Genomic DNA, 25,462 nt, shown 5'->3' on the forward strand with positions numbered 1-25,462 from the left:
GATTCATGTTCCTTCTGCAGTGAATAAGTGTGTTGCCCCTCCCATCATGCATCACCGAGTGCAGTTTACTCAAGAATGCAATACGAAACGGTACTGTCCATAAAATTACCACCAACCCGGGTCCTCCAGTCTAATACAAGGCATGGAGACTAGCACCGGACAAACTTCGCATGGCCAAATCGTCTCTTGATGAGCTATTAAAACTGGATTCGAGAGAGATCCTGATAGTCCGTGGGCTGCACCTATCAAACTGGTGCCCAAGAAAGATTGTACACTTAGGCCATGTGGTGACTACTGAGCCTTGAAGTCCCGCACGATCATGGATACTTATCTGATTCCAAACACACGAGATTTCAGCCATAGTTTAGCAGGCGCCTCAGTGTTCAGTGTGTTGGATTACAAAAACGCATATATTCAGATCCCAGTGAATCAGGAGTACATTCAGAAGACAGTCATTATCACACCCTTTATACTGTACATGCCTTGCGGCCTCAAAACTATGGCCCAGGTGTGACAATGATTCATAGATGGTATCGTGTTCAAATTTCCCTTCTGCTATACATATTTGGACGACATTCTAATTTTCTGTACTTCACAGAAAGAGCATGAAGTTTATCTAAAACAGGTTCTTGATACACTTAAGGACACCAGAGTCATCATCAATGACCATAAGTGCCAGTTCCACCAACCAAAAAAAATCTTTCTCGGCCATTTGGTGAATTTTGCCGGCACTAGACCTACAGTACAACGAATCGTGTTCATTATGCAATTATCTCAGTCTTAGGGCTTCCATGAACTATGCCACTTTCTCAGTACGATTAATTTATACCAACGATATCTTCCTAACTCAACTACCATTCTGGTACCATAGACTGAAGTAGTAGCAAGGAAGAACGCAACTTGATAATACAAGATCGAGTGGACTCCACAAATGTAACATGCTTTCGAAAAATGTCAAGGGCTGTCTCACACATATTACAACATTGGCATACCCACTACCTGATCTACAACCGACGATCACATTGGATGCAGACGACTTTACGATTGGAATGATGCTGTAGCAGAATGTGGTGGGAATACAACAACCCTTGCATTTCTTTTCTCACAGCTGACACACTCTCAGTGCAAGTGGTCAGCCTATCATAGAGAACTGTTAGCGGCATATGAATCAGTTCACCATTTTAAAGATGGCGCCAAGAGCAGATCATCATTTACACAGACCACTATACATTGGCAGACTTTATATGCAACCCATTGAAAGACTCCTGCCCCCAACCGTTCTGCCTTCTGGATTACATAGCACAATTCACAGTGTATGTCAGACACCTCCAGGGAGTGGACAATGTCGTAGTAGACTATCTGGTGAGAATAAATTCCCTTTTAACGCATACTGACTACGACAGACTAGCAGAGGTTGAGCTGCATGACAAGCAAATTACAGACCTGCTTTACGACACTACAATTGGCTTATGTACAGAACAATTTTCAATCCATGGATGCACTATACAGTAGTTGTGCAATGTTTCACAAAACCGGATGTGCCTACATACATTAAACAGACTATGTTTGACCAGCTGCATAATCTGTCTCACCCAAGCTTATATCCGTAGCTGTAACTTGTAACATAACAGTTCATATGGTCTAATGGCTAAAAAGACTGCTGAGTGTGGTAACAAATGTATCTATGCCTCCATAGCAAAGGTTCTACAAGGCGAGCTGATCACTCTACTCATAGGCTTTGTGATACCCATACAACCACAAGAAACCAAGGAGCTCTCATCTCTGATAAAACGAGTTAAACAACAAGCCACATGACTCGAAGTGTCAACACCAAAAGTTAACAACAACCACAAATTTTTGTTTACAAAACACTGGCAGACTGCGACTACATCATGTTACAGCTGACACCTCTGACCCGCACCATAGCCACTTTACACTGTCCCACACAAAAATCATCAAACGAGGTACCAATACTTTCAATATAATGCTCTATGGGAAGCATATCTCTGTGGCTGCAAACCTCCTTAAGGATACCTGGTGCTTATAAATGGTGGAAAATCGATTTTTTATGAATTTATTAAATTCTGTAGTCTTTTCTGATTACATTGATATATACATTATGATTACATTGATATATACATTATAGAGTTTCAAATGAAAAATGACCTATATATACCAAATTTTAAAGTTATGGTCATGTATACCGCAAAGCCCCCTTTATTTCTGTTACAGAAACCAGCATTATTTCGAAAAGAACTGTGAACTTTCTGTTTCCAGCCATTATACGTATGATACATTGTATATGTTGGTAACAGTGCAGGTTTCTAGTGTCTGTAATTGATTATCTTTACTAGTATTTACTTTTGTTTCGCTGATGCAGTTTGTTCATGTGTTACTGAATGTTTGTTGCCCAAGTGCTACATATAGTTTTGGAAGTACACATCCTTTAGTGTGCAATAATTACGAACTATGCAACGCATCAAGAAATTCAATAAAAGGAAATTCCGTGGTAACCAGTTCACAAACAAAGCAAGCCACACTGTTGAAATTAACCTATATATCAGTTCTTCAGGGAAGAAACTCCCACATGGCACGCCTCCTGGTGATTCAAATTTTTGTGTTAACAATGACGCTGTTTGTAGTGGATTTGATGTTGTTAATGTGGACATCTTATCTTCTTTGATAAAGGAAATGGCGAAATGTAAACAATGTGATTGTGTAGGCTGTCTAGAAATAACTGAACAACGAAATAGCAGGCAGTGTTTAGCGTCAAAATTAGTTGTTCTGTGCAGATCCTGCAATAAATCTACATCGAAAATGACTTCGAACTTTGTGCATAATTCATATGATGTGAATTTGAAGTTAGTGCACGCAATACGTGCAATAGGAAAAGGAAGAAAGGCTGCTCAAACATTTTGTGGTTTGTTGAACCTACCTCCTCCTCCCAGTAGGTCCAGCAAGTACATAAAAATACTTTTAGGTGCCTTGACAGTTGTGTATAAAGCATCTATGAAACGTGCAGTAGAAGAAACTGTAAATATTAGTGGAACCAGGGACATTGCTGTTGCATTTCATGGGACATGGCAATGTTGAGGACGTCATTCCTTAAATGGTGTTGTAAATGCTGCTTCTCTGGAGAATGGAAAAGTTGTTGATGTTGAGTGCTTATCTAAGTACTGCCATACCTGCCATGGTAACACTGAAGGACATATTGAACATCAGTGTTCTAAGAATTGTGATGGTTAAAGTGGAGGTATGGAGTGTGATGGAACTCTAAAATTATTTCAGAGGTCGGTGCCCATTTATAATGTTAGATATATGAAGTACGTAGGCGATGGGGATTCTAAAGCTTTCAATAAAATTAATGAGTTCAATGTTTATGGTGATACCTTGGTAACAAAACTGGAGTGTTGTGGACATATGAAAAAGAGGATGGATGCTAGATTGAGGAAGCTACGAAGAGAAATGAAAGGAAAGTTGCTATCTGATCGAAAATCTCTGTCTGGCCAATGCAGATTGACAGAAACTGTAACAGACCTCCTCCGGAGTTATTATGGACTGGCCATCAGACGAACAGCACCTCTGAATGATGTTACAGCAATGAGAAAAGATGTACTGGCCACCTACTTTCATAAGTTGTCTACAGATGACCACCCTGTTCATAGACTTTGCCCTAAAGGAGCAGATTCTTGGTGTGGTTACCAAAAAGCAAACGAAATTGTCCAATATACTATCATAAGCATTCTCTTCCTGAGCCTGTTATGAATGAAATAAAACCAATTTTTAGAGACCTGAGTGACCCTGTTTTGATTAGTAAATGTCTTAATGGAGGCACTCAGCATACAAATGAAAGTTTCAACCATTGCATATGGGAAAGATTACCCAAGAATGTTTTTGTAGGACTAAATACATTAAAAGTTGGTGTACTAGATGCAATGATATGTTTCAATAATGGAGTGATAGAAATTTTGGAAGACCAGAGAAGTTTAGGCATAAAATGTGGCTCTAATGTGGAAGATCAATTGCTTGCCTGTGACAAACAACAGGTGCACGAAGCTGAAAGATTCACTCTTCAGTTGCCAAAGAAGCAAGAAGTGCTAAAAGGAATGCCAAGATAAAGCTTGGAGATGAAGAAATGCTGCAGGATAAAGACTACACTTCAGGAATGTTCTGAGGCACAGTTTAATTGGACTCATATCTTTTTTCACAATTTCCTGCAAGTTGTATTTTGCAGAATTCAGGTACAAATATATCCTAAAGTTTATAAAGCATTGCTCAACTTTTTTTCTGTAACTTGTAATAGTCAATTCTTATGTAGTAGACCTAAGTTTTATTGGAGAATCAACTAAATTATAGAAAAAATAACATTTTTATTAGGAAAAATAGTATAAAAATGAAAACATAAGATGTGATATTTTTTTATCCTTGTAATATACATAATAGGTGGAATTAAATAGGTCTAGTACCTCAGCCATCATGTCATGCATATCTGATAAAAATTTAGTCTCCTTCAAATGTATAACACTGGATGAAATGGTACCTCAATTTGAGGAAGCATTTTGGAGGAAAAAAATTGCATCAATTTTTTGGAATTCTTTTTAATAAGCCTAAGCAGCTTCAAAAATATTGAAAATGCTCCTAATTTGTTTAGAAAGTGTGCTGCATTACTCGATATCAACAAAAAAATCTGTAAAATATATATATTATAAACAGTGCCTGAAGGAAATAAGTGTTGATTTTTACATAATACTGGGCTGGAAAAGTACTCTGTGACCTTGCTCATACTGATGGTGTGAAGGCCATGCCCACTGATGCCAGTAAATGCATCACTTCATAACTCAATGGTGAACTGTTCCTTCAAACACCATCAACACTCTCATGGTACAACTCAATGTACAGCAATTACCAGATGCCATCCAAGTCAAGCAGGTAGATAACTTCCTTGTCATTATGAGGACCACATGAAACATGAAGTTGACAATGGCTTTATCATCAGACATTTCACTAGTGACTTCAAACTCACATGTGACAGAATCAGTTGCGATCATGACCAGTTTTTCAGCTGATGGTTTCCTCACCATTGTGGTCCTCAGAACACTGCGATCGCCTACTGCCACTCCTATGGATGCTGATGTCACGGCTCCACCACCTAGTTGCAAGCACAAACCAGCTCTGTGCCAGCATCAGCCATCGCTGATCATTCCCTCTACAGCTGCCAAGGCCTACCTCCACCCCCCTTTACCAATATACTACCTATATTCAACAAGATGAGTTCAACATCATTATGCAATTTCTCCTGCTCACTGAGAAATGGTATAGCCATGCCCTGCATTGCAGCCAGCCATTGCGTGGTTGGTCATAAACCTGTATGGATGCATATCAGATTGTGACACTTTAAATAATAAGGAGTATTTTTCTGTAACTGTGCCATTATTAGTCATTGGCATTTTCTTTCTTGAGGTACAATCCACATGGTCATCAAAATTCGCAGCAGTAAAAGGTGAAATATTAAACCAATTTTCAAATGTTATGAAGCAAAATTGAGGAATACTGGCTACGTATACAAGAATCGCTGCTAAGATTTGTGACACAGATATCTGAATCAGCCATGGTGAAGAAATAAAAACTTTAAGGTTCGCCGATGAATTGTAATTCTGTCAGAGACAGCAAAGGACTTGGAAGTGGAGTTGAACGGAATGGATAGTGTCTTGAAGGGAGGATATAAGATGAACATCAACAAAAGCAGAACGAGGATAATGGAATGTAGTCAAATTAAGTTGGGTGATGTTGAGGGAATTAGATTAGGAAATGAGACACTTAAAGTAGTAAAGGAGTTTTGCTATTTGGGGAGCAAAATAACTGATGATGGTCGAAGTAGAGAGGATATAAAATGTAGACTGGCAATGGCAAGGAAATCGTTTCTGAAGAAGAGAAATTTGTTAGCATCGAGTATAGATTTAAGTGTCAGAAAGTCGTTCTGAAAGTCTTTGTATGGAGTGTAGCCATGTATGGAAGTGAGATGTGCACGATAAATAGTTTGGACAAGAAGAGAATAGAAGCTATTGAAATGTGGTGCTACAGAAGAATGCTGAAGACTAAATGGGTAGGTCACATAACTAATGAGGAGGTATTGAATAGGATTGGGGAGAAGAGGAGTTTGTGGCACAACTTGACAAGAAGAAGGGATCGGTTGGTAGGACATATTGTCAGGCATCAAGGGATCACCAATTTAGTATTGGAGGGCAGTGTGGAGGGTAAAAATGGTAGAGGGAGACCAAGAGATGAATACACTAAACAGATTCAGAAGGATGTAGGCTGCAATACGTATTGGGAGATGAAGAAGCTTGCACAGGATAGAGTAGCATGGAGAGCTGCATCAAACCAGTCTCAGGACTGAAGACCACAACAACAACATCTGAATCAGTGATAGTTACATACCTGAAATGGCTGAAACTCAAGAAGACCTCGGTACTAAATGACACCACTTAGACAGTAATTAGTGACAAGGTCATTCAATTTACTAGCCGTACTTTATAACATATTGCTAGAGAATGTATATGTTGCTTGTAATTGCAAGAGGACACTGACCGCACTTGTTACAGGAAAGGCAGCTGGAATACCACCTATCGTGTATAAGGAAGACTATTTCATGACAACCAACAAAATACCTGGAAAAAACATTAGAACCTGTGAAACCCGTTCATAGTCTTCATGTGTAATGTCATAAAGTCCATGAAGCTTTTGAATCAGCATGGCACTGATGTACACAATAACCAAAATACCTTCACGTGAAGTGTGTATGCAGCATTATGGTAGGATGCGGGCCTATGTGTTTTCAACAGCTGGAACAGAGAAAGCTGTTTTTAATGGGAAGTCAGCAACAGACACAGAAGTAATGCACACCAAGTGCTCACGATATTACCACTATTGTAAAAAATGTACATTATCAGGTACCCATATGAAAGTTTTGTAGTCCATTTTAGATGAAAGCTTAATCTATGATGACATGTTCTATATCTACATCCATATTCTGCAAACCACTGAGAAGTGCACACCAAGGGGTATATCCCATTGTATCCGTTATTAGAGCTCTCTTCCATTCCACACACATATGGAGTGTGGGGAGAGTAACTCTTTAAATGCTTCTGTACAAGCTGTAATTAATCTGATCTTGTCCTCGTGATCCCTACAGAGGTGACACATAGGAATCTGAAGGATATTCCTTGGTTCATCATTTAAAGCTGGTTCTTGAAACTTCGCAAGTAGGCTTTCTTCTGATATATTTTTTATTCCAGTCTTTGATCACAATATCAGTTCTTCTGATAGTTTTCATCTGTCTTCAAGAGTCTGCTAGTTCAGTTCTTTCAACATCTCTGTGACATTACCGCGCAGGTCAAACATACCTGTGACCATCCATGCTGCTCTTCTCTGCATACTTTCAGTATCCCCTGACAATTCTATCTGGTATAGGACCCAAACACTTAAGCAGTTTTCCAGAATGGGTTGGACAAGAGATTTGTAAGCAATGTCCTTTGCAGACTGATTACACTTCCCAAGTATTTTACCAATAAACCAAAATCTGCTACCTGCTTTGCACATGACTGAGCCTGTATGATCGTTCAATTTAATCTCTCCACAAAGTGTTACACCCATGTATTTGTATGAGTTTGCCGATTACAACTGTGACTGACATATTATAGTCATATGATACTACTTTTTTTTTTAGTTTTGTGAAGTGCACAGTTTTACATTTCTGAACATTTAAACCAATTTGGCAAACTTCGCATTACTTTCAAATCTTACCAAGATCTGACGAAATGAAACTTCCTGGCAGATTAAAACTGTGTGCCCGACCGAGACTCGAACTCGGGACCTTTGCCTTTCGCGGGCTAGTGCTCTACCATCTGAGCTACCGAAGCACGACTCACGCCCGGTACTCACAGCTTTACTTCTGCCAGTATCTCGCCTCCTACCTTCCAAACTTTACAGAAGCTCTCCTGCGAACCTTGCAGAACTAGCACTCCTGAAAGAAAGGATATAGTGGAGACATGGCTTAGCCACAGCCTGGGGGATGTTTCCAGAATGAGATTTTGACTCTGCAGTGGAGTGTGCGCTGATATGAAACTTCCTGGCAGATTAAAACTGTGTGCCCGACCGAGACTCGAACTCGGGACCTTTGCCTTTCGTGGGCAAGTGCTCTACCATCTGAGCTACCGAAGCCTGAGTTCGAGTCTCGGTCGGGCACACAGTTTTAATCTGCCAGGAAGTTTCATATCAGCGCACACTCCGCTGCAGAGTGAAAATCTCATCTGACGAAATATTTGTGCAGTTTCTTTCAGACTGTACTTCATCATAGATTACTATGTCATTGTGAAGAGTGTGATGTTACTTTTCATATTGTCCACGAGGTCACTAGCATAGGCCTATAATGTGGATAGCAAGGGATCCAACATACTTGCCTGGGGTACATCCAAATTTGCCTCTACCCCTGTGGATTACTCTCCATCCAAGATAACTTGCTGCATCCTCCCTACCAAAAACTCATCAATCTATTCTCAGATTTTCCTTAATAATCCATAGATAGTACTTTTGAAAGTAAGTGCAGGTGTGGTACTGTGTGAAATACCACTCGGAAATCGAAAAATACTGCGTCTACCTCATTTATAAATTTCAGTGCATTCCAGTCATAATGCTCTTTCGTTTTATTTTGAACTCATTTTCAACAACACAACCAAATGAATGGGGAACGCTCTGATATCCACAGTCTGTAGCACGCGATATATGTCGATACTGCCCACAGACGGCACAGTTGCATGGAGAGCAAAGTATTTCAAAAGTGTTTGATGTTTTCAATATTATTGCGGAACCTCTCAATCTCACCCGTAGATGTTCAATATTATCGCGCGTCAAAAAAAAAAGGCGGTGCTTTAACGAAATTTTGCAGAGATCTATACAGGCAGTCACTGTCTGTGTTCTATCATTGAATATACTCGGAAAAGAGCCTAATAAAACTTAGTACAATATCCTCGGTCAGAATTTGCAATGACTTGCAGAGTATAGCTCTAAATGTTGGTAAGCAAAATGTCATTTACATATGTTTCATATGCCTCTGTTTTTGTTGTTGTGTGTGTATATAGAGCCATTTTTCTCAATTGTGATATCTAATAGAATATAATTTTTATGTTAGTGCATTCATTGCTGCCCTTTATATGACTGTATGCATATAACAAGAACATCAAATATTATTGCATCCTGAGGGACAAAAAGAAGACAAGCTCGTGATCGCATCTGAATTTATTGCATCCTGCTCGTGAACTTTTTATTCCAAAACATTGATTTACAGTGTACGCAATGTTGCGTTATATATATATATATATATATATATATATATATATATATATATATATATATATATATATATATATTATATATATTGGATATACGTATGCATGGCATTCCAGAATCTTTGGAACAGCCATATTGTGGATGGCGGAGTGGATTGATTAGTTTTGAAGTATTTGCGCTTTACGATTGTCAAAGAATATTGTGTCTTGACGCAACTGCGGCAAGGTTGTAGGATTTACGGACTCAATGAACTGCGGTAAGTGTAGAATAATAGCCAGCCGTTTGTGGGTTTATGCGTTACTTAATGGAACAAAGAGCTTTGCAGGGAGTCTGTCATAAGCAGAGGCATTTATTATTACTATCTTGCGTCGTCTGTTATGTTACTGCTGCGTTGTGCTGTTATGTGTATGCCATGTTATAATATAAGGAACTGTTTAATAGGAGCCTGACCCAACATGCTGCAAAATGATTGATACCAGATTCTAAACTGACTTACAGCGAATCACCTTTCAGTCGCTTGTGGCAATTTCTCCTCCCATTCTTCTTTTTACGTTTTTGCACCAACAAATTTAGACTTATTCTTTTGCAGATTACAATGTTGTTCTGTAGTTTTTGTTTACACCCTCTGTAGTGTAGTATTATTGGCATATATAGTTGCGATCTTCTCGAGATTCTTGGTACTCTGTCATATCTTACACAGTGGCAGGTTTCGTGGTTGAATGAACTTTTTTTTGATTATGCTTGATATTTTATCTTGTAGTTTAGGGTTTTGAGTTGCACCTGTCATGAGCAAGCGATTTCCACATGGGACGGTTAGCTGTCAGTGGAAGTGGGATTTTACATATATTTAAGGGATTTCGATGATTTTCATATCCCGTGTAAGTAATTTTAGGAGCATAACACGATGGTTTACCTGATCGCTAGTTATAAATTACGAAACTGCACTAAAGCTTGGGGAACGAGCCCATTGTTTTAAGACACTTGACGCGGAGACGCTGAGTTCGAAACACGTGTGTCCACTGTGATTTGTTTATTGCTGTTTCGCTTCGTCACGTATTGTGAATGGTGGTGGTGGTGGGGGGGGGGGGGGGTGTGGAGAGAGATAGCAAGAGACATAGCAAGAGATATCACCTCATCTCCAAGGCTTTGTAATTTGTGAAATTAAAGTCAGGCTCAGTCTCATATGCTGACGATGTTGACTGGGTTTTTTAACTCCAAGTTATTTTACCTTTAAAAATATCGCGATTTGACGACTTTCATCTCCAGCAACATAAAATGTATTTGAAAAAAGTAAACTTATTTACAGGTGAATACATGTTCAAATTTCATTGTAAAGCTGCTCAGATAACATTTTGCTGTTGGTGTTTCATCTCTAACACATTTAGTTTGTTGCAGAGTACATTTGGAAATTTTTTGCGACTGCATTTTTATATTTTATTATAAAAATGACATGAGTTATCAGGTGTTGGTGAGTGAACTTAATTATTTAATATGCCCATTTATATTAGTAAGCACAGTTTTCTCAGAAAGTGTTGATGCTTCCAAAGTCTCCCAGCATTTTCTCACTAGTCAGAAGTGTTGAAAGAATCTCTGTTTGTAGAAGATTCCTGCCAGATGACAACAGATATTAGATTTGAGAAACGAAATAAATTTGTTGAGGCAGAGGAAAGATAATTTAGGAATTGAAAATGAGGCGAGATACTTGTGAATTCCACCATGGAAGTGCTCTGTGGAGCATAAACTGAGATGAGGGTTATATTTGCAGCAGTGTTGTACTGGTGTACCCTACTTGTGTGGGGAAGAAGCTAAATTCCCCACATGGTTGAGTGGAGGACCCCCAGCTTCATGGCTACTGCACATTAATAGCATGTTGTCATCTTCTCTAACAGTGTGGTAATAGTCATGTAGGCATAACTAATGTAATAGTGGCTGTTGCTAGTCAAATTGTATGAATGTTCTAATACTGTTTGCCTGTATAGATTGATTCTCTTTGGGGGTCGACAGAAGCGTCCGATCCAACCCGTCGGCTTTGACCCCTGACGTAAGGGTGTTGTCGTGTGTGACGTCATGACGGCGCGGAGTTTGGTTTGAGTGTGGCTGTCTCCAGTTCTGTTTTATCTTATTTTATTTACTTTTCTGATCTGTTCGTTCTATCTCGAGATTTTTTTTTTTAATTTAAAAACACTTATTACTTATTTTAAATATCTGTTTCCTCGAATTTCTGTTTTAGTTTATTATATTTATCTTTCTGATCTGTTTGTTCTATCCCGTGAGATTGTTTTTTGTTTTTAAAAAAAAAAAGAAAAAAAAAAACTCATCAGCTACTGAAGCATCTTTATCTTCTATGGGTTGCAGGGGTTACGACCCCTGGGGAGGTGGGTGGGTATTCATGCATGGCTGTCTTCACTTACACGTTGTAGCTACGCAAGGCGTCTAAATTCGTTTATATTTAGTTTGCCCCCCCCCACCCCCCCCACCCCACCCCACCCAAAACACCCCATTTCCCGCGCTTGTCCCGTTAGTGTCATTAGGCTTCTTGTGGAAAGTGTGTGTGTTTGTTTTTGTTTCCGCCATATTTGTGACGTCATGGGTCAAAGCAGACGGGTGGGATCGGACGCTTCCGTATTTCCCTCTCTGGTTTCTTTAAATCACTGAAGTCAGATAATTGGATTCTTTGTTTGATAGGTCATGATCTTAATTTCTTCCCCACCTGCTTTTAGTCACAGCTTGTTCCATCTGAAATGACCAACATACAAGCTGCAGTAGATAACTGTGCAATTAGTTACCTGAAGTGAACATGATGAATAGTTTATTTTTGTGTTAACCTTCGTTGACTCTGCCAACTCTCAACCAAGCTGTCACATCCCAACACAACTGTGGTCTCGGGCTTTGCTACAGATCAGTCAGTCAGCGACCATGTCAGGTTTTCTTCCTGCTCTCCATGTAGAATACAAATGCAGTCAGCCACTTCCCATTATGCACCATGCAGTTACCAACTGCAGTACACAATGGGAAATCAAAGTACACAGAAACTGAATTACAGCCTACATTTGAGACCAAAATATCATGTAACAGGAGCTACCCTACTTTGCCTTTGAAGTGGCAATTGTTCTGGAGAGGGCTTAAACCCCTTTACCCAAAGAGAGAACTTACGTTTACAGAAGGTAATAGTGGTTACTTTAGTTGCAAAACAGTGGATACATATGCTGTTTGTAGGAGAAGTCACATGTTAACTTGCGTAATTTTTTGTGTTTTTGGTGTAAAATAATGGCCTGTATCTGTGATTGAAGTAAAGGCTACATTATGGAACACACATTTACATGTAACATAAATTCTGGATGTGGATACCTCTTAAGTGAACTGTATACTTGTACTTCTGTGCAATTTAAGGGTATGATATTTTGTTTCTTTGCTTTTGTTGTGTAAAAAAGTGTTAAAGATTAAAACATTAAATAAAAATAAGGAAAGTCACTTGCTCACCTATATTGGTTACTATGAGACAATCAAATTGCATGAAACACAAGTGACCTTACTATCTGTGAAGCTACCACTAATTTTTGTGGTTTAAGTACAGTCTTTCCCATACCATGCAAGCTGATGGAGTGCTTAAGACACTGGACTTGCAGCCTAAAGGACTGCGATTCACAGCTATATCCAACCATCTGGTTTTAGGTTTTCTATTGTTTACCTCAATTGTCTGAAGCAAATGCCAGGATGCTTTCTTTGAAAATGATGTGGTAGATTTTCTTCCCAACTCTTAGTATGAGCTGTCTGCAATGATTTCATTGTCAATGACATTTTAAATCCTTCTCTTCCTTTGTATTGTAACATGTTGTTTAAAGGTATAGTGGTAGAAATGTATGTTCTGCACTGTTACAGTTCAAAAGCTAGTTCCAAGAATCCATTGTATTATGTACTTTGAAGAACTTTTTCCTACCAACTTAAATCTATGTAGTACTCTTTGATGTTTTGAGACTTTATTATTGTTGACCTATTGTTTAGTATAACATTAATTTTTGGGAATGAGTAGACATTGTGACATAGTTCCTCTTAAAACATGGAAAACTGTTTTTGATATTTCAGTCCAATCAATAACACATGATTTGTTAAACATCTATTTGTTTCTGCAGTCTTAATAAAATTAGAATGTTTTAGTAGGCAGAACAACTTTAAGTAATAGTGTTGGACTGAGTAACCACCAGAATGAAAATTTATTTGAAAGGTGAAACAATGAAAATAATGAAATAACTGTGTTGTTGCCTCATATTTAGAGTGATTCATCCTAAGAGATCAGACTTTGCCTCATATCATTCACTACTAATAAAATTTAACACACAGTAAAACTACAGCAGAATGGGTAAAGAATAGAATTTAATAGTAGCCTAGTGAGTCAGGATTGTCAGGACTGACATGGACATAGAAAACTTGGATGATGTTTGAGTGGTTGAGCAGTGACAGTGTACCATGAATGGTCTGCTCACAGCTTAATATACTGTTGTCATAAACAGTACTGAATTTTAGATTATTAATACGGGGGGAAATTGCAATCAGTCAAGGTGTTGTGGTATTTCATTGTTGTTTGGAGCAATTTGAAGTATAACCCACTAACCAGAAAACTTGGAATCTGTCTGAATTTGACATTAATGCATAAACATAAGCGACTCAAAACAACAGTACCAATAAAGACTTTTAAAAAATATCGACCTAGTTGATTCGCAGGAAGCTGACTGGGAAACAGAAGACCAAATAAAAAAAGTACCGGGCTATGAACTGCTAGGTGCTGCACATCATCCATCATCTGGCATAGCAACATAAGTTAAACAAGATCTAGAAAATGTCTATCTTGTATCCACATCTACTGATGACGAAGTCTGTAATTTTGTCTTAAAAATTGGAAACATCACTCTCCAGCACTTAAGCCACCACCCCTATCCTGGCAAGCCGAATTTATCCACACATTCTCATCCTGCCATATATATAGGTGACTATAATAGCCACATGATCAGTGGAAATACAGAGACTGCGACAATGAGAGACTAGCGAAATGGGTGGAAGATGAAAATCTTACCCTACTGTCCAATGCTAAAGAACGGCCTACTTTTAAGTCAGCAGTGTGGAGGTAGGAATACAATCTAGATCTATGCTTCGTTTGGACAGACAACTCTAGCCAGACCCCAGGAGTGTTCATGAAAGGTCTTCCACGATTTCCCACACAGCCAGCACTGACCAGTAATGATAGAGGTATGAACACACAACCCTCTACATCTAACGTTCACCCACGGTGGAATCTAAAGAAATCTGTGCCTATTTCTTCACAGGACTAGTCAAATGCTCAGGTTGGATATCCCCTACCAGCAGAACTAGAAAAGATTTCCCGATGCCATGATTAGGACTGCAAAAAGTATACATCAAGAGGCTACCAAAAGCAATACCTCCCTGGCTTGTCCCAAAAAAGTGAGGAGTTGCATCAAAACTTCATAAAAAGTGATCAAGAAATAGCAGATGAACTACTATGCAGTCTAGGTGTGGCAAAATGGCAAAACTGTGTGGAAACAGTAGAAAACCTCAATTTTCAGGTATCATGTGGACAAGCATGGACTTCTGTAAGGAACTTCGTAAGTGCATCCCTGACTTGAAGGAATGACAGCAATTAATTCAAATACCATTGCTTCACATCTAGTTGTGACATCCAGAGCACTAAAAGGCAAAGCACATCCAAAGTGCAACAAGAACTTGGAACCCTAAAAGCTGAAACTAAAGAAACTAAATAATTCCATCCCTTCACTTGTGAGGAAATCACAACAGCACATAAACATGTAAAGCCAGGAAAACTTGAGGGTTTAACGATATCCATCTGGAATTCTATATAAATTGTGGCAAATAAACAAAAAGACATTATGCAAGTGGGCTATTTATCACAGGAATTAAAATGCTCTAAGATAATCACTATATTTAAACCTGGCAAACCAGCTGATAGCCCTGAGAGCTACAGACCAATGGCCCTGCTACCTGTGACCTACAAGCTACTAGAACAGGTTATCCATAGTATAAGATTATTTGAAGCAATCCCAGTTGCACAAGCAAGCTTCCAGTCATAACATAACTGCACAGATCATGTTCTGTCACTCACCACCAACACTGAGGCAGGATTTCAGAGGAAACCTAAAACAGCAGCCAGATTCATTGACTTATTGGTGGTCTGTGATACAATGTGGACAGGAGGAGTGGTATACAAGCTTCTTCATATAATTCCTTGTAAACAAATTGCTAGCCTAATTGGCAATACACTAAGTGACCAACTGTTCAAAGGAATCGTGGGATCCAGCTTCAGCTTCCCAAGAAAAGTAGAAATACCTGTATATCACAGGGAACAGTTGTTGCTCCACTTCTCCTCAACTTGTATGTTGCAGGTATGCCAAAAACAGTCCAGGAAGTTTGGTTATGCTGAAGTGTGGGTACAAGATTTACCTCAATTGAAGGGTCAGAAGAAATACTAATGGAGGATGTAGATGTTGTGGGAAAGTGCCCTTGCAAATGTAAACTCCAACCAAAGACCACCAAAATGGAGGTTTCCAGCTGCACCTAAATAATAATCTCACTGGAAGATAACTCGGCATACAGTTAGAAAACACCACCTTCACTCATAATAAATGGGTGTAGCCCTTGTCTGAACTGTCAGTGTATCTTGCAAAATGAGCGGAAAAATTGAAAACAATAACAGTCTTCATTCAATGCCCATGTAGTCAGCCTGATGGTCTAGTGGTAAAGTGCTTGTCTGGAAACTGACATCTTAGGCTTGAACCTCAGTTGGGCCTTGGGTTAGTCTGCATTTTAACCTAGCCTTTGCCCCTTGATGATGTGAGGTGTTAGCAGAAATGACACACAGTTCAGATTTCACATTAAAATGTGGGTCCCCTTTCCCTGCTTGGATAACTGCAGTAGGTTAGGTGCATACAAGTTGCTGAAGTGGCATCCAACTTGAAAGATTTGCACCACTCCTGTGAGCCATAAGAAGTTATTATATACCCATATGGAATAGCTTGGGGAGGGTTGGAATCCATCCCATGTTGTTCTGCTCCAAGTCTTGTCTTCTCAACCTGTAAATGTCTCCCAGTTTGGCTAAAAAGCCCTTTTGCACAAAAGGTGGATGTCCAAATAAATAATGCCATGAGAATGATTACTGGCATTACCAAATAAGTACATACAGAAAAGCTGCCAGAATTAAGTCACATTCTGCCTCCCTCCCCCCCTCCCCAACTATGTCACATAAATGGTCACATACAAGTACAAAAAGAGCATGGGTAATAAAAATCTACCAATCTATGAAGATGTCGATGATGCGAACAGTAACAGACTCTGCTCTAGATGACTAACAATAACAACAAGGGTTGGACTCAAAAACTGACTGGACAAAAAAGTGATTGCGGAGAATCACATACCATCAGCCACATTACAGAAGAATGCCCCCTCAACATCATACGATTGTAGACCAGATTATTTCCTGTTGGCAACACCAAAGTTGATAGATTGCATATGTGGTGTAGAGGTTTGTTAAGATTTTTGGTTTACAATAGTATGCCCCACGTCTCACATATTTTTTAATGTGTCAATAAGATATATGATAAAAATAATGAATAAATAAATAAAATGGAGACTCGATTATCCGGACCTCAATTATACGGATTCATGGTTATCCAGATTAACTGTGAGAAAGTATCTCTGTACCATCCAGTCCGTCCACTACCTGCCCGTGCTGCACATGGCAATTGAACAGCAGAAAATGGAAAAAGATGAAACAGAAGGAAATGTAGATGCAGAAGATGATACACAATCATCTCGTGCAGAAGCGTTTAAAGCCCTGGAAACAGCTTTAAAGTGATTTGAAAAACAGTGTGAGATTCTGTGAGTTTACTACAATTTAAATGAATTCATGATGTAGCATCAATGAAGAGAAAAAATTGTTTCTTAACAAAATTAAACTACAGCGACTGTCCAACGTAACTTTTGTTAGGTGTTTCATGATTAAAGTTGTGGTATGTTAGAAAGTTTAAGAAAATATGTACATATGTATGAAAATTCTCTAACCTCTTAACAAATATTGATTTTTATTGATTTTAATAAGTATTAATATGTACTAACCCTAGAAAGAACCATGTGACAACGTACCAGAAGATAACCATACATAGGCAACATAGGTTCTGCCTAGAGTTAATAATACAAAAATTGCTTTCTTTCATGAATTCAGTTATCCAGATTTTCTATTATCCGAATGATTTAACATGACAATTAGTTTGTTCAATTGAGTTTCCACTGTAAATGGAATATAAAAGAATTAGTATTAGTATAGGAATTAGCCGAAAGCAGGACTGCCAAATTGTTGTATTACAGAAGTAGTGCTAAGTGTGTCCAGTGTTTCCTGGGCTCATCTATGTACAAGTGAAGGATTAGTATGTGACAACAGTGATTATCTGTAATATGTAGGACATTAGACTGTTGACAGCCACACTGAGTATGTATTGTGAACAAAATGTGGTTCCTGAACACACTGGATGTAGGAATATTGTAGGCAGTGTTCTCTCAATGGAGCTGTTATGTTACCTGCTTAACATTTTTTTTATATCTGCATAGACTGGAATATGAAGTGACCCCTTATTTGCTTCTGAAACGGTGAAATATATCAGTAGACTTGTGACTTGACCAGGAATCTGCATTGGCATGTGTATTTTTGAACTTTCATGTGATCAGCAAAAATTATGTGATGACATGAAGGTGTCAGAAAGAGCAGCTCAAACTATCCATATGCTGACATTTCAGATTCTTTCCTTGTGGATGAAAAGGATGTTTTTCACAGGGCTTAGTTGATGAATGACATGTTAGAAGATTATTGTTGGAATGCAATAGTGTGTCTCTCAGACCTGGGTCCTTTGAATGTGTATGGGAATTGCTTAAGACATATTGCAGATAAGCCTGCACCTTTACAGCTATTGATACAGTGTGCTATTTCTCTTCTTGAAGAGTGTAATGCCATACAGATGGGAGAAATGTTGGCCACTCAGTGATCACAGCTGTTGTACTGTCAGATACTATTCTCTCATGTCTTGAGTACTGCAGGGGAGAATTAGACCATTATCATTTTCATGTTTGGAAGAATGTATGTACTTTTAATCTTCTCCAGCCATCCTGGTTTAGGTTTTCTGTAGTTCCTGTAATTCACAGGCAAAGGCCAAGTTGATTCCTTTGAAAATAACATGGCTGATTTCCTTTCTTATGCGTTCTTAACTAAGTTTTCGCTTGATCTATAATTACCTCATTTTGACTGGATGTTAAACCCTAAGCGTATTCCCTTCTATAAACAATTATAGTATATTATATATTACATTGTCATATGTGTGTCACAGTAAATTGAAGGCTCCAACTCTGTAATAAACACTGATCCGCCGAGTGAATCTTTTGAATCCCTGTAGTATCACTGCCTTGTTCAACCTGTAAAGAAAATGTTTGCCACTGACATTCACTATCATCATTAACTCCAGTTTGCATCATTCAACATACTTAAACACTGGGAAGGGGAGGTTGAAGGATTTGACATATTCAGATGAATTATGGTCCACATTGCATAACATGATTACACTATTGTAGATACTGCTGGACACATAAGTGGCTGTGGGAAATATGTGTCAAATACATTATAACAATATTATTTCTTGATAAGTATTATCTGTTGGCAGTTTTACTCCATCTTACCACACTAATGCTACTTGAATAGTTTAAAGGGAGACTGTTTCATCAGTACGTTGCCTTTTGCTGTGTCTTTTTTTTATCTTGGTTTGAATTGTTTTGAGGACCTCTATAAGTGTACTATCAGATTTACCATTATGAGTCTCATCACACTTTTAGGGACCTAGATTGCGTGCTGTAATTCACTAAGTAAAGAAATTGGGCTGTCAATACCAGATGACAATAGCTGGAAATTGTACTATGCAGTTTTTATCCATATGAGTTAAACAAACCAGTAAAAGGTAATGTAATATAAAGGTGAGAGTAGGAGATCCAAGGCTAGACCACTGAGAAAATTTGGTCAGCATGCCACCATTTTGTGTATTTTGCTTATTTTCCTTAACACAAATCATAACTTAGGTTTTCCATTTAAGTGCATAGTAGTTGTCAAAGAGTGAATCTATTTTCATTGTTTTTATCAATGGTGTCATGCTTAAATACTATGTAATTTCTCATTGCAATTTTCATATTTGTTGTATGTGTTAATGTACGTAACATGTGGAGATGGGTTTTTGAGATTCCCCCCCCCCCCCTCCTGATAATTACATGTGTTGTTTCATGCTAACATAGCTATGAATAGTCACAGATATTGGCAGTCTTCTAACCAGAACACCATAGCTGACTAGCTAGCCTTAGCTTGTAAATGTACTACAGTTATGTAAAATGGGAAAACAGGTGACAATGTTATATGAATTTATTTATTATGAAGTTGGATAAGTTAGCCTTCAGATTTACTGTAATGTTTTCAGTTTTTGGGCTTAATGCTTGAATTGCCTTCCTAAAATGTCAGTTATGGAGAGGTGCCATTTTGTACTTTCTAGGCAGTCATGATTTTGGAGTTTAATACTGACATTTTGTTAAAAAAAATACTTAAGTGGTGCAGTTGTTCAACCAGTTGGGGAGGTCAGGGTTGAGATTCCTGTCTAGCTATTCTGATTGAGGTTTTTCATGGTGTTTGTAAATTGACTGAAGCAAATGCCAAGATGGTTCCTTAGAATAGATCACAATCAATTTCTTTCACCATCCTTCCTCTTGTCTTAGATTGACATCACCATTAGTTTGTTGAACCCTAGTCTTCCTCCCTTCGTTACAGAAAGATATTCTGTTTCTTTGTTCATTATCATAGCATATTTGACATGGCATTAAACCCACTGTTACCAGTTCTCAATATTAGTTGTTCTCTTGTTAACTTGGTGTAGGCAAATACTGTAGTGCATTCTAATCATTTTTCCTGATCTTCAGATCATTATAATAAAATCAGGATTTTACTTTAGGATAGTGTGAATCATAATGTTTCTAAAGACCTTTTTTTACATAAGCTCTTCCTTGCAGTGACAAAAAAATCTTCCATGTAAAGCAGAAAAAATTGTTTAATGGATGATTACATTGCTGCTTACAGTATCAAAATTTGAAAAAATTCTACTGCTATTAAACCAGTTTAATAATTGTTTTATTTTATTAAATAAAAATATTTGTTATATACTAAGTTTTTATTTTGTTTTTATTTAATTATTATGATCCTATACACATCTTATCCTCTGAGTATGTATAAGGTTTTGAAAAGTCATTCGTCAGTTTTATGAATATCTACTAGTGTGTTGAATAATAAGTGAGAAGTGTAACACATCACTACTGTTCTATGACTCTGTATTATAACTACAAACTGTACATCAATTTTACAGATACATAAAACTGTAAATGCATTTTACCATAATATCTTACATAGTGTATACCATATTTTAGCTTTGGAGGAAAATTTCAAGCATTTTAATTGGTGGGTTTGAAGTGACAACTTCTAAGGTCAGTAGTCTCTTACTTGCCGCCCCTCCTCCCCATATAGATCTGTGTAACCCATCTGTCTGCAGCTGGAGTAAATCTGTTTGTGTAACATGTCTGAGGTGGCGTATCGGTACCAGCTGGATATTTATCCAGTAGGTTGTGTGAAACTGCCTAGAAACCACAGCCAGGCCAGCCAGTTCGCCAGCCTTTATTATTAATCTGCAAGGCTGATTTCATTCACATCAGGCTTGCCTCCCCATGTCCTGGAAGTGGTGCATAAACGTGCTTAGTTATCCAGGTGGGTTTGTAAAATATTTAAGTAAAAGCATAAAACTTAATTTTTACTTGATTAGTCAAATGGCATGTCCATGTAATGTGCATTAAAAAAAAAAAAAAAAAAAAAAACTTAAGGGCTGTTGTTTTTCTGGGAGGGGTTTTAGTCTAGTTCTGTTAAGAGAGAAACTGCCAATGTGTCTCACCATTGACATCTGCTCAGACTTTGTCTTTAGATGATCATTTCCAGTGGTGTATATTGTCATGCGTGTTTAGGTAAATAACTAGTAGATTTTGGTTAGCAAAAAATTTCAGAAATATAAACAGAGACTGTGAAATGTATCTGGTCCTTTGAAAAGCATTTTTCTATACTGCTTATCAGAAGCCGATGTATGAATGACTTAGTGTGAAGGGGGAAAAAAATCTGCAGTAATTTTTTTGTCAAACAACTGAGGGGTTAAGAATATATGGTGAAGTTCACTGAACATATGTCATGATTTTACAACACATTGTGTAAGCTTGATGCATATTGTAATATTTTAGCTGTTCTGTATTCCACAAATTTATGTCATGTTATCTTTTTCCTGGAATTTGGCATCAGACATTCTGGTTTGTTATTAAAATTAGCTGTGGCAAAATACAGAATTTCATTATAGTGAAAAGAATTTATAACTGAAATTTACAAAGGGTTTTCTTACCTAAGGCAGATAAACATATTTAGTAACCTAACACATCCCCCATTTCCTTATTGGATTTTGCACCATTTCACGTATGTATAACCTTGAAAGGACAAGTAAATAGTTTCATTTTCCATTTTCGGAAAATCATATAAATCCTCATACTCAAAAACCCATAACTGTTATGAATTCGAAATACTTCACTTCTTTCCGTGCATATCCTGCCTCCAAAAATGTAATTTTCTTTTTTCCTTCATGTGAATTTCACAACTAAAGAAGTGTATCACTTGTCACACTAATGTGTGCAACAACCTAAACAGGAAGGTGTTTGGCAATAGGCAGCCATCCACAATGTATCAACCTGTCTCGAAAATGTCAAACAGAATGTTGTTTCCCAGTGTGTCTTTCGTCTGCAACATGCATCAGAAAGGTTTTATAATCTAAGACATGAACAATGCAGATGTGATAAAAGGTATTGAGATGATATTCACTATTGTAATTACCTGTGAGGCACCTGGTGAAATGATACCTCAGCACTATTCTGCAACATTTCTCAACAGACATTACACCAGAACTACCTTCATTCCCTCAACTATTGTACAGCTTGTACTAATGACAGACGATTGAACATCTGCAGTTTTTCAGCTTTTATTTTATGGTTGGATGCCCTTCTTTCCTCCAGTTACTGCTAGAGAGAAAAATCTTATCATTTGCTCAGTTGCCTGAATTCTGTAAACGTTGTTCAGCATGTTTTGGAATTTTAATTATGTTGTGTCGGAGACATATGGGAACCCACAAAGCATTTCTGTTGACAGGTGTGGAAGGCAGCTTACAAACACTCACAATAGTCAGTATACCACCCCAAGGTTGTTAAATGAATGTGCAGTTTGTCCACTTCTGTCTTGTCTTGCAAGTCAGTGCAGTTGGTTGCAGCTGGTAAACACCAGTGTCCAAAACAGAGAATTTTATATATCACTGCAGATCATTTGGCTTTCATAATTTTTTGAAAAACCTCCCAGCCTAAAGAGTGATAACCTTGCATAGCTGGGACGAACAGCAGAAGTGAGAACACTACTCTGTTCGTGCTACACATGGAGGGGGGTTGGAGTTAAATGGAAACATGTGTAAGTATGAAAGTGAACAGTGATATTGGAAGTAAGGTAGTATGTAGGTTTCCGAGCTTCTCAAAACATGAAAGTTGTGAATGCCATGCTATTTTCAGTCACTGCAGTTCAGGGGTAACTTCCAGGCCTTAATGGATATCTATATGAAAGAGTTACTCAAGTTCAGAATAGAGATCATTAATGTACAACAACACATTGAAAATGCAAATGTTAGTACACATGCAGGTGAATATATTCAGCATCGTTTACAGAGCTCAACATGTCAAGGACTGCTATGGATGGTGTCCAGACTGGTACTGTCCAGTTTATTCTACACAGAAAAATACTCAACAGTGACTACAATGATGCCGCCATTCGATAAAAATGTAAAAGAGATCATCTTATTGTCTCTTCTGCAATCATCTCCCACAATGCAGAGCTGAAATCTCCAGCCAGCAAGTGTGTCAGTAACATCACAGTTTGGTGTAGAGTGACCATCACATCTTTTCAACAAGGGCGTAACAACTACATTCTCTGGCTACTTATACAACGTGGCAAGCAGATATTCCTAAGTTGACCCTGTCCCTACGATGAATGTTTACACTACCTAGACAACATTTTGAAAGGAGAGAGAGAAAGCAGGGAGACTTTCAAATTAGAAATGTGGCCCACTAATTATTGAAGTCAGACAGTTCTCTGTTCAAGCTACAGATAGAAGCAGTGTGTTATGAGAAGTTAACTTAGTATACGTATCATACTAAATCGCTCTTGGCAAATGCTGGGATGGTTCCTTTTAAAGGATAAGGCCGATTTCCTTCCCCATCCTTGAAACATTCAGAGCATGTGCTTTGTCTGTAATGACCTCGATGTCGATCCTCATCTTCCTACACATCGTATTGAAATTTTAGTAGACAGTCTCTTCTTGTATTACATACAATCCTAGATAACATGCCCGAATGCATTTAAAAGCATGATTGAACATCTGGAGGCTACACCATGTAAGACACTTAACTGAAAATAAAGCTATACCTTTGTAAATTCTTTATCAATCTCTGTCATACACACCATTCAGAAGCGATCGATTTACGATTAGTATTCGCATATCTGGCATAGACATATGTGTTTCCTTGCCTTACAGATTCCACCTGGTGAGAGACTGTTTGTAATCGTGCTGCAGTGCTGTGAAGAGCTACACATGAGGTGAAGCCGTAGTATTGAATAAACAGCAAGATGAACTTAAGTATTCTGCAAGTTTCTCCCATTGGCAGGACACTACTTAGCCAAACGTGGATGATGATAATCATTCAGTCCTAAAGGATGAAGAATGCAGGAAATTCTAGACATAAAACCAACCACAGAAATCAGACTGAATTTCAGATGCTAAGAACAGAGAGTAGAAAACCACTAGAAAGAGTGGAAAGATCTTGGTGGAGCTTCGTTACAAACGTAAACCAATACGCTATTGCAGTTGATACATTGTACACTGTGCGAACCAAGATATTAAAAAAAGTTTAAAAATTCAGCTCAGATTTACTCAAATGCATCGGTTAACCCTGTCAAAGACAGTGAAAATCGTGGAAGATCAGTTAAACGAAATGGATAAGGTCTTGAAAAAGGTTATAGGATGAACATTCACAAAAGTAAAATGAGGGTAATAGAATGCAGTCGAATTAAATGAGGCGATGCCGAGGGAACTAGATTAGGAAATGAGACAATAAAAGCAGTCGACGAGTTTTGGTATTTCGACAGCAAAAGAATTAACCATGACCAAAGTAGGGGATAAATTGTGGTTAGATATCAGAGCAAGTGTAGGCGGAAAACTACAGGAATGATAAGACTTGTCTTTGCAGGATTTGCGTTATTAGTGTTAAATGTCACGACTTGCCTACGTTGGTTTCAAACACAAGCATCAGTGTGTATTGCTGTTGCAGTCACTCAACGTGGTTCAGGACAAGGTGAGCAGGGCTTTACCCGTAAAACTGTTTTACTGAACCAACAGCATTAGTGCTGCTGCTGTTCGCGAGTGTGTAGACGCATTAAAGGAATCTGGAGAGGCCCTCTTTCTGCATCGGGGCTGAAGAACATGACTCGGAAGATCGAATTAACTGGCGATTTGGAAATTGGTCCTGAGAAACGCCGGTGGCCTGCTGCGCTACAAATTGTTGAAGTTACTGTTGTCATGACTGAGAATGCTGGATCCGCTGTGCGATATTCAGGCAGTGCAAGAGTTGTCACGGTAGCCAACATCCCACCTAAAATATTCCGGGCAGCCAGTAGAGCAATCTCTAGTGCGGTTCTAGGCTGTCGTGGTGCAAGTGGTCGTTACATTGAGCAACGTTTGTAACTTGAATGTAAACATGGTACGCAATTAACAAATGCTATCCTCCCATGTTGAAATAGAAATGTTTCTTTTAGTGACTTATTATCTCTCTTCCGCATACCCATTTACATCTATACAGATACTCCGCAATCCACCCTGCGGTGCCTGGCGGATTGTACCCTGTACCA

The 25,462-nt window shown here is 38.3% G+C and overlaps 1 protein-coding gene across 1 annotated transcript in view; it reads left to right on the plus strand.

The window, feature by feature from the left end:
- Window positions 1-9,474: 9,474 nt before the first annotated feature.
- LOC126470173 (uncharacterized) overlaps window positions 9,475-25,462 on the plus strand; it is a 271,424-nt gene continuing 255,436 nt past the window's right edge. The window contains exon 1 of the mRNA XM_050097819.1: window positions 9,475-9,601. The gene's annotated coding sequence lies outside the window, so the exon portion shown is untranslated. The remainder of the gene's footprint in view (window positions 9,602-25,462) is intronic.

This window comes from Schistocerca serialis, chromosome 3 (genome assembly GCF_023864345.2).
Source record: "Schistocerca serialis cubense isolate TAMUIC-IGC-003099 chromosome 3, iqSchSeri2.2, whole genome shotgun sequence".
Classification (NCBI taxonomy): domain Eukaryota; kingdom Metazoa; phylum Arthropoda; class Insecta; order Orthoptera; family Acrididae; genus Schistocerca; species Schistocerca serialis.